General features: G+C 41.0%; 1 long non-coding RNA gene across 1 annotated transcript in view; it reads right to left on the bottom strand.

The window, feature by feature from the left end:
* Positions 1–9,737: 9,737 nt before the first annotated feature.
* The window catches only part of LOC116663035, an 89,179-nt gene continuing 87,521 nt past the window's right edge, over positions 9,738–11,395 (bottom strand). The window contains exon 3 of the long non-coding RNA XR_004319055.1: positions 9,738–10,158. This is a non-coding gene — a long non-coding RNA (uncharacterized LOC116663035). The remainder of the gene's footprint in view (positions 10,159–11,395) is intronic.

The raw sequence follows: 11,395 nt of genomic DNA, 5'->3' as shown, positions 1-11,395 counted from the left end.
TCCTGAGTTGAGGTAATGTGGTACCACTTACCTATCCTTTGACATTGAGAAACTGCAGAGCTTAAGAAGGAAACAACAAGCCTGTTCTACAAGCTCATAGCTGCAGTCCACTGATGAGGAAATTCCCAAGTCTTAAATAGAAACCACGCAATCAACACACGTTCTTTCTTCTGTGGACTCTCCTGCCTCGCTGGTATAATAGCAAGACCAGTGGATTTCATAACATTTTTTAAAGCTTGAGTAGAAAGCCAAGTCATTATTTCTGTAGAAATAAAATCCTTGTGGGTGAGGATATGGAATCAACTGAAGTTGATTTAAAGGAGGTTTAAATCAGGAAGAACTCATTTGACAAATCTATTACATCTAATACAGTAGGTAAACAAAGATTTCATGTCAGAATAGTATTAACCACAATGTTTGGTGAATAGAATGAAACATTTTCCTTCTTCCAATCCTTCCTTTAAGATAGGCAGCAACCACAGGGACCTATTATGGAATTAAAATTAATTCATATTTTTTTTAGTTTTTGTATGTAGCCAACAATTCCTCTAAAATCCCGCTGGGCAGTCAGCATTACTTTCTTTTAAAATGTTAGCAAAGTAAGGAAGTGTTTTGAATTCCAAGAAGCATTCGCTTTCATACTGCAACTCCCGTATTACATGAGTTACGGGGATCTGCGGGAAACCAGAGGTGTGTCTGTCTAGACCTGACGTTGGTTTGTAGCCTGGAAGTGGATGTAGCTAGAAAGACGAAAAAAAGAAAAAAAAAAAAAAAAAAAAAAAAAAAAAAGCCTCTTTTTGCTCCCTGGGCAAAAATGCAAGATGAGAGAGCAGAGATCTGGCATTTAATGCTTCCTGGTGATAAACATTCCTGCTCCCAGCAATCCACCCAGGAAAAAAAAAAAAAAAATCAGTACTGTTCAAGTTCTCGTGGGCTTTAACCAAATCTGAATATTTTTACTCTTCTTTTCTAATAGTGCTGTTTAAGTTTTGATGAACGTGTAGGTTTTAAAGGAAACAATATTTATAGACACCCCCAGGCTCTGAGGGGACTGGGAAAGATGTGAAGGGTGGTGGCTGAAGGCAGTTTTGCTCCATTTGCATTCAAAACCCTCAAGACTTAGGGAAGGTGACCGTAAGCTTTGCAAACTAATAAGTCTCTCTGTTTATTAAAGCCTCCCAATAAGCCCAGCCATATTTCTTTTACAGTTAAGCTCTGTTCTTTTTCACCTTTTGTCAATACGTGCGCCATCCTTACCTAGCAGCCCAGATGGATGGAGCCAGCAAAATCTGACTACTGTGGACTGCAATGTTTTTCACAAGGAAGATGTTTCTCTGTGAGGGCCTATTTAAACCCCACATGTAGGGATCCTTGGGTCTTTAAAGCTGCTCCTTGCAGCTCCACCAGAAGGTGATACGTGGAGTGCTGACAAGGCGCCTGGGATGGTGATCAGCTCTTTCCCGAACCTACGCTTGTTCCTGCCAGCTCACAGCTGACAGCACTCAACTGTACTGGGTTGTGTCCTTCCAAAAGTCATGTCCACCTGGGTCCTTAGAATGTGACCTTACTTGGGAATAAGATTTTTCAGTTGTCATTCATTAAGATGAGGTCATACTGGGGTAAAGTGAGCCCTACTCCAATGACGAGCGTCTATCAGAAGGCCATGTGGAGACAGACACACAGAGGGGAACGCCACATGCAAACAAAGGCAGAGGTTGAAGTGACATGGCTACTTGCCAACAGATGACAAGGATTGCTGGAAAACACCAGAAACTAGGAGAGAGGCATGGAACAGATTCCCTCTCAGAGCTTCTAGTAAAAACCAACCCTGCCAACACCACGATTTCAGACTTCCAGGCTCCAGAACTGTGACAGAACATATTTCTGTTGCTTTAAGTTCTTCCCATCCCTGCCACCAAGTACTTTGTTACAGCAGCCCCAGGAAATTGACATGTGGATCGCTGGAGAGAAATAAGACGGACACCTTCAAAAACAGACACCTGAAGCTTTAAAATTAGGCTTTAAGAAGATATTATTAAGCCTTCACTGAATACGCAAGATGGTGGTTTTTTTGGACTTGACAGCCTGGGGAGATAAATAAGTTCCTTGGTTCCCTCCGAGATCAGATAATTTTGTCTTCTTCCTACAATCGAAACTTCAAGATGAAAGGAATTCCCAGGAGATAACTACTCTGTTCCCCGGTTTAGACAAGACTATGGCCCCAGCATGCCGTATCATTAAGATTTTTAGGGAAAAAAAATTTCTTCTGGCTACACAACCTTTGGGATACAAAAGTGTTAGTGAATTTTAATGGACACCATTTTATTACAAAAGCTATTAAAAGAAAGGTACCAACACTCAACAAAATCCAACAATCACTGTGGTACTATTTCCTACAAATTTACTATGAAGTAGAGGACATCAGAAGTCAAGAAGCTCAAAAAAGCCATGGACCCTGTAGAAGTATTCAGTGTGACCTTTAAAATGTATCTTACAATTAAAATATAGTTTATCCATATAAAGAACTACATTACTCTGTTCTAATTCTGGATCAAATGATAAATTAGTTCACATTTTTAGAAAAGCAACTGACAGTTCACATATGAAAAGCACATATACATACTCAGATGTGAATACACTGATGTTTGATAACCATTGGCTACTTATGTCCATCTGTGTTCTTAAGCGCATTGAATATCCTGAAAAAAACCTCATGCTATAGAACAAACAAAAATTCTAAATAAGATAGAACAAACATACTTTAAAAATGCACATATGATCATATGCCTAAATAAAATAAGGGACCAAAATAGAAAAGAAAGATGAAAACACAAGTAATAAGTAGGAGCTGGCACTTTGGTTACCCAGGGGACACTGTAAGGCCCTAGTTTTAGTGCCTTCCAAGCCCAGAAGTCAAGGACTTGGACTTGCATGAGGCAGAGAGTCCAAACTGAGACACTGGCATGGAGTCAAAGAAGCAAACCTTCAGAGAAAAGGTGGAGAAAAAAAAAATTAAATAAAAACAGTGAGAAAATCAGAAAAGGCAGAATACAAGAAAACGTTTCTGTTTCCTCCTACACTCTAGTTTGAGAGGAAAAAAACCTTTTGTGAGAATTTTTAACCACAGACCTGCACTTTCACAGGTTTGATATTCATTTTACACCACAGCACGTGGTCCAGGAAACTCCAAACCAAAAAATTAACCTGAAAAAGCGTCGTCCTGGGTGCCAATCAGGAAACCTCAATCCAGACCACACAAGATTCCCATAAAATATGAGCTCAAAATCCAAACATAAGAGGAAACAAGGCAAAATAGACAAGAATCACATAATCAAAAAGCATCAGATTCAGATTCTTAAGATTTTCAGGTTATGGAAATTTTAGAAACCAACTAGTAAATATGTTTAAAATAATTCAACTGAAATAATGGAATAAATATAAGAGAAAACAACTAGATCCAATCCAACTTGAAATAGAAACAGATAGAACTTATTGCAAGAAATGTAGTCTCTGATATTGAAAGCTCAATGGACAGCAGATGAAAGGAAAAAGCAAATGTGGTACATCATGTGATGGAATACTATTCAGCAATGAAAAAGAACCAACCACTGATGCATGCTCCAACAAAAATGAAGCTCAAAAGCATATACTAAGTAAAAGAAACCAAACACAAAAAACCACATACTGTATGATTCCACTTGTACAAAATGTCCATAAAGAACGAATTTATAGAGACAGAAATAGATTAGTGGTTTTCTAGCACTGGGGGTAAGAATAAAGATTAATAATAAAGGTTCATGAGTCATTTTAAGGGACAATAGAAATGTTCTCAAATTGGATTATGATGATGTCTACACAACTGGATAAATTCACTAAAAGGCACAGTGAACTGTAAATTTAAATGGCTGGATTTCTATACGTAAATCATATGCATTTATGTAAATTATTCATGTAAAATTTATCTCAATACGTTTGTCTTTAAAAACTCAGTGGGAAAATTAAACAGCAGATTAGACAATGTCAAAACTGGAGAATAAATCTGAAGAAATTACACTGAATGCAGACCAGAAAGAGATGGAAAATATGAAAGAGAGGTAAGGAAAGTTGAGAAGTATAAGAAGGCCCAATATATATCTAATAGGAGTTCCAGAAAAGGAAGTGGTAGAGAAAAGAAGAAAAAGAAGAGAGGGGAGGAAGATCTCATGAAAGAAACAAAGGCTGAGAATTTTCTAGACCTGATAAAAGACTTGACTCACAAGCTAAGTAGATAAAAAGAAACTGACACATAGATACATTGTGTTGAAGTTACAGAACCACCGGCAAAGAGACGCTCTTAAAAGCAGTAAGAGAGAACGTTCATTATAGAAACTAGGGAGAGGAGGCAATTTTTATCAAGATGTCACAAAAGAAACAATGTAACTGGAGCCTGGAAAGAAGATTAAGGTTTAGCAAAATGGATTTGAGGAAGGGAGGACATTCTAATGACAGGTGTCAGAAGGAAATCCTACGCAAAGATGCAAAGGCCAAAATGTACGCAGGAGTCAAGTTTAGGGAGGCAAAGCCCAGCCAGAGTCAAGTGGGCATTGAAAGGCCCTCTCAAGGCTTAGACTTATTGATCCACTACAATTAAAAATACTCCCTGACTAATTCATCAGGGAGCCTTTTTTATCAAGCTGACCCTTGTTTCACAGCAACCAGATAAGTTCTATGACTTTGAAACTGGAAAGGCAGTTTTCTAAAAGCCGGAGTGCATTTTCCATTGGAACCCATTAGGGGCGTGAGGTCCAAGTTAAACCTGAACTGGGGAAATGTGGGGAGATCCAGGTTACCGCTGGGACAGCCGCGCTCATCAGGCAGACGACGGGGACTGCTTTGGCCTTCCCTGTGTATTTTCTCTAAATGCCTATAAATGTAACAGGCCTGGGAAAAAGGTGAGTCATAAAGGTGGAAAAATATTTTGGCTGCAAGCTTTGGCGAGAGGTGAAATGCATTAACCTTGCAATGAGTCACCATCACCTCAGGCAGCTTAAAAGAAAAAAGAAAAAAAAAAAACCCTCAGCCACCATGGCTACAGATCTCTGGGAGCCTGTCTGACAGAGAGTGTCAGGATTTGGTAACTTCTTGTCTGGCGTGCGTGCAGCCTGGTGAGAGTTTAGTTTCTCCAAAAGAAGGTCTGAAATGCCTCGTTTCCAACCCGCAGCCTGTGGGGCTGGCTCTTCCTCCTTCCAAACCCCAGCGGGAAACACAGCTGCAACCCACCTGCTTCCGTGGGGCCAGTTTCACTCCCCGTGAAGCTGCTAGCGCCAACAGGGACCCTCAAATAGACATATTTATAAAAATCAGGCACTGCCAATTAAATTCCAAGAAATTACACTGGTAGTGAAATGATGTGGAATGTACTTCTCTGAACTGTGGCTGCCAGACCATTTGAAATAGACCCGAACGACTCACTAGTAGGCTCAAATATGATCAAAACTAACTGTTCCTCCATTAGAGCATTTTAGAAAAATAATCGCAAGTCCTTCACCTTATTTCAAACCTCCGTTGATGTTTACAAAGGAGTTAATATTCTCTGATAACCATTTGATAAAGGAGAGGATTGAAGATCTGTCAAGTCGTTATCAGTAAATAAACGCTGGTTTACGTACATCATCCTTAGAACAGAGCTGCACCCCTCCCATAGGCAAGGAGGGCAGCGTGAAGCACTGCACAGACCTGGATTTGAATCTGCACTAGGCGCTTAGCAGCGTGTGACCTTGGCCAAGTTACTCAGCCTTGCTGAACCTCAGCTTTCTCATACGTAAAATGAGGGGACAGCACCTAGGCAGGGTGGGTGTGAGGACAAAACAAGATGACAAATATACCATTCCTTAGTGGTCAATCATGTCGGTTCCCTCCTCTCTCCCTTCCTCATAGCTCTACCCCTCAGGGAACTGGCCACTGGGGCAGGTAAGCTAGTCCAAGTCTGTAAAAGGAGTGGGAAGCATTTGGACTGGCAGAGGGAAACGCATTCTCGACAGCAGTAAAAGACATCAGCTACTTTAAAGGGTGATGGGGAGGCAGTGAGGTAGGCAGGTGGCCGAAGGAGCTACTCTTACTGGTCCAGCTGGATGGAGAGTCAGGCATGGCTGGAGGAAGGGGGTCCTTGGGTATTACACAGAGTATTTAAACTTTATGCTCTCAAGGATGATGAGTCTGTGAAGGTTTTGAAGCTGAGAAAAATGCTGGGGCCTGCAGGGTGGAGGAGGGTATGAAAGGAACGTGGTCTAAACATTCTTTTAATGATAGACAGTGAATGATCCAAAGGAGGGCTTGACTGTCAGTGTTCTCTTTGGGCTGTCACCATCTCCCTGCATCAGCTGTCACTTGGCCTGCCATCTAAAGGAATCCGCATGCAGACGAGTGTAAGAGACTGGATGACATACCAAGCAATTACGAGCCACCACGTTGCCTCGGGGAACAGGAGGCATCTTAGAACCAGATGAAGCTGCACCAGAATTCGGGGCAATAGGGTTCCAACCTACCCCCGGAGAAGCAGAAGTGACGGACTTGTGTTCACCAGTGCCCCTCCTGGGTCTCCTTGAACTCCAATGTCAGTGAGAGGGACAGAGGGAATTTTGTCCAGGTTAAGATTTCTCTAGTCCTACTCTGAAACATCTAATTTTAGTCTGTCTCCAGCGGAGGCTGAGATGTTACATTTTGAGAACCACTCAGGTGATTCTGGGGCCAACAGTCCAGAACCACACGTGGAGATAGGTGCTCGAGACGGCCAGGTCCATGAGGGCAGAGAAGACGGCTCCCTCTGTCACTGCCGTTTCCTTGTGCATAACACATGTGCCCATTCACGGTTTTGAATGAGGGAAGGCAACGCAAAAGCGAATCAACATCTGAGCTCCCTCTTCTACGAGGCCTCACTCCTGTGTCTTGAAATAACAGGCTTCCGTTGGAAGTGCTCCCGGCTGTCAAAAGCATCCCTTGTGTTCTGCCCTTGGGCACAGGGGCTGGTCTGTGGTCAGCGTACTGAGTACATGGACGATTTTGAGGGGGCACAAGTGGGTATTTGGCAAAACAGCCTTTTTTAAAAAACAGTAAATCTCCTAACACAATGCTTTCAAATCAAAAATGCTTACCACATAACATAACATTGTAGTAATGTTTCATTTTTTCTTCACCGATATTTAGTAAGTATATTTAGTAATGACCTACTATGGGACAAGCACTCCATTAAATATCAGATGAATGAAATCAAACAAAGTCCCTGTGCTTACGGAGGTTATGGACCCCAGGGAGAGACAGACCTTAGCCACATGCTCACACAAAGCAATGTGACATTACAACTGTAATGTGCGAAGGAGAGGAAATAGTAGGGGGGGTGGGGGAGTCTGCCCCAGTGAGCAGAAGGTCCAGAAAGCTTTCCCCGAGGCAGAGAGGAAGTTGCTGGAGGCACAGAGGATGAGAAGGAAGGGGAGATGGAAAATGCAGATGAGCACTGCAGGCAGAGGGACCAGAGAAAGCCAAGACGTCTGGGTAAAGGAGACGAAGTGGTGAGCTCATCTTGAGCTGTTAAACACGTTACTCAGAAAACATTCAAGGGCTTTGATCGGAGATAGTTGTGATTAAGAAGGACTACATACCACATGCTCTTGGTAACAGACATTGCACACGGAAAACTGCTACAGTTGGGGTGCAGGTATGTTTGTCCCTGTTAACCTCTCCAAGAATTTCAGTGGTGTCACAAGACGACAGAACTGATCGTTCCTTTCAGACAGCTGAAGTGAAACAAGTATTTAATGCTCCTTTAGAGCACTAGGTGGGTGATCAGCTTGCTGAAATGGCAAGATTGCTTTCTTATTCCAGACAATCTCATAAATGACAAATAGGCAGAAGGGAAGCACCAAGTACTTAAAAAATATTCTAGCTGCATTATTAAAAGACACTGAAAACCATTAAACAAATTTTTTTAAAAAGAAGTGTTCATATTAATGGGTCTAGAAAATTGACATAAAGATTGTCAATTTCACAGTGCTACGTTGATAGAACTATAAATAATTTTACACCTCTATCATATCGGGCATATCAGATAATTGTACAATTCTACAGTAAAATATGTGTCTGTATTGCTTTTACACAAATATACTTTATTTGGAATGAAGAGCAAAATAATACAGGCATCTATTAGCTTAAACTATTTTAACAGATAGAAAATTAACAGTATCTTTGCTGTTCAGAAATTTCCATTTAGAATATAAATCTTTTAAAGCATACAGAAACATTTCTGTAGACCTGTCAAGGTAAAATACTGCAAAATATCTCAGATTCCACAAGCCCTACTTTTAGACTAATCCGGCATCACTGAAAGTATTAAAGGCACTAAATTGAATATAATCATTTTAACAGTGCTTTTCTTAGTTTTCGCTCAAGCCAAATGTCTTTGGCTAAATCCTAGACTCAATGAGCAACTCTCATTAAACCTTAAAGGTTGTGACACGCGGCACGGTGGAGTAAAAGGACCCTTTTAATTGCCTTTCCAGTTTGCAAATTATTTCTAAATGCATTGCTTTATGAAACTGGATATTTAAAAGTCTGCTTTTTCTTTCAGCACTCGTGATTTTGAGCTATTCATTTCATTTACGTCGGTGGTATGTCACGCACCACATCTCAAGCTGTATTTTAGAACTCATTTCATCATGCAAACACATGCAAGGTGTAGAGAAGGATCCAGAATGAGGTGATCACATTTCTCCCCATCACACAGGCTATAAAGTGCAACCAGTTAAAATTCTGTCACGCTCCTGGGTCCAATTTGAGTTATTCAGTATTTTTCATTTCTAAAACAAACTGCTTGGAAAAAAACAAAAACTCAAGGCTAATTACCACTTTTTCTTTTTTGATAGAAACAACTTGATTGCAAATCTCATTTAACAGAATAGTCTTTTGTTGGGAGAGGGGGCTCACGGGAAAGGCACATTTGGTATATAGGTCTACACTCCGCGTGTAGAACTCCAGGGCCAGCCCGACTGACATCTCCAAAGAGGGGACTCTAGGGTTCATCCAACCCACAGCCACCTCCAGGCCTTGCTCCTCCTCAGCCCATCTTTTTGTTTTTAATTTTTACGTATTTGTTTTTAATTGAAGTATAGTCAGTTCACAATGTTGTATTAATTTCTGGTGTACAGTATAGTGGTTCAGTTATATACATATTTTCTTTTCATACTCTTTTTCATTATAGGTTATTACAAGATACTGAATATACATTGTTCCCTGTGCTATACAGTTCGTCCTTGCTGTTTATCTGTTTTATATATAGTAGTACCCACAAATGCTGAACTCCCAATTTATCCCTTCCCACCCCCTTTCCCCCGGTAACCACAAGTTTGCTTTCTATGTCTGTGAGTCTGTTTCTCTTTTGTAAATAAGTTCATTTGTGTCATTTTTTTAGATTCCACACGTAAGTGATATCATACAGTATTTTTCTTTCTCTTTCTGGCTTAGTTCACTTAGTATGACATTCTCCAAGTCCATCCATATTGCTGCAAATGGCATTATTTTATTCTTCTTTATGGCCAAGTAGTATTCCATTGTATACATACCACATCTTCTTTATCCAGTCATCTATAGATGGACAGGTAGGTTGCTTCCATGTCTTAGCTATTGTAAATAGTGCTGCTACAAACATTGGGGTCCATATATCTTTTCAAATTAGAGTTTCCTCCAGATACATGCCCAGAAGTGGGATTGCTGGATCATTTTAGGTTTTTGAGGAATCTCCATACTATTTTCTATGATGGCTGCACCAAACCACATTCCCAGTTCCTCAGTCCATCTTAATTCTGATAGCTACTTGACTGTTACATAAAACACAGAAGGGGACTGAATTCATCTGCAAGGGCTGCTGTAAGGAGGTACCACAAACCAAGTGGCTTCAACAATGGAACCCTATTGTCTCACGGTCCTGGAGGCTGGAGGTCTGAGATCTGGCGTTGGCAGGGTTGGTTCCTTCCGAGGCTGGGAAGGAGAGTCTGCTCCAGGCTTCTCCCCTGCCTTCTGGTGGTCAGCTGGCCACCTTTGGCATCCCTCGGCTTATAAATCATCACTCCATCTCTGCTTACATCTTCACGTGGCATTCTCTCTGTGGGTTGTCCTGGGTCCACATTTCCCCTTTATATAAGAACACCAGTCATATTGAATTAGAGGCCCACCTACTCCTGGATGACCTCATCTTAACCTAATTATATCTCTAACCACCCTGTTCCCAAGTAAGGTCACATTCTGAGGGGCTGAGGGCTAAGACTTCAACATGTGATTTTTGAGGAGATAGTTCAACTCCTAACAGGTACCCTATATATTCTAGGGGATTGTAAACTGTACGTTAATATATAGTAAAAATTCTGGAAGGATACATACTGAGCAATTAACCACAGTTCCCTCTGGGATGAGGATGAGGCACACCAGGGCAGGTGTGGAAGTCAAAGGAGATTTACTCCCACCTGTAACATCTTCATTTTTCACATGGAAAGGAAGTTGAATAGTGCTTGCATAAGTAAAAATTCATATAGATAAATTAAGGTTGTGCAGATTCTCAACGGAAGTGCTACCAACAGCCAAGGTACATTTTGGAAATGTGTGAAAGGGTGTGTTGGCTACTGCGATGATCAGGGGCTAGATGTCATCTCCCACGATGAAGAATTATCCAGCGTCCTGAACCATTTCCAACAGTCCTCCTAGACATTTACATATAAAAACAAAAGGCCCTTTGGCATGATTTTAACATATGCTAAGTTTTCCAGAGATGCAAATTTGTAAATTAAGTGGAGATGGTACTTTGTTTCAGAACTTTACCATGAGTTTTTGCCTTATTGGAAAATATGTTACCAACAGCAACGTCACTCTCAGTATCTGAGTCACCCCTGGGACTGGCAGTCGTCACATCCCTGATGATTCTTCGCACAGGTGCAGTAACTGAGCACTTAATTCTGTCTCACAGTGTGAGTATGCCCTGCCTTCATGGGCTGAAGCATGTATTATGCTACTACAAACGTCTTTCATTGTAATTTTTCTTTACATTGAAGTTTGGGCTCTATGTGAATTTTCAAAATATGTGCTCCAGTAAATTATGTCATTTCTGAATTTCTTCTCAGGGTAGTCAAGGGGATGTTACAAAATATCTCTTATGAAAAGGACGCCTTTGATCTCACAGTGCTGAGCACTACCAAGCTTCCCGAATAGTCCAATGAAGAAACGCTGAAGACCTGAGCTTTGGAAATGGAGGCGAGGCAATGAATTCTGGAGATATTTCGAAAGCAAAAATGTAAAGGACTGGACGGTGTTTCATATTTTAGATTGAGAGAGAAAGGAGACTGTTGACTTAGGCTATTAAGTGGGTACCTGAAAAGTG

The sequence above is a fragment of the Camelus ferus genome, chromosome 4 (assembly GCF_009834535.1).
Source record: "Camelus ferus isolate YT-003-E chromosome 4, BCGSAC_Cfer_1.0, whole genome shotgun sequence".
Classification (NCBI taxonomy): Eukaryota; Metazoa; Chordata; class Mammalia; order Artiodactyla; family Camelidae; genus Camelus; species Camelus ferus.
Note: the sequence above shows the minus strand (reverse complement) of the source record. Positions and strands in the feature narration are given on the sequence as shown.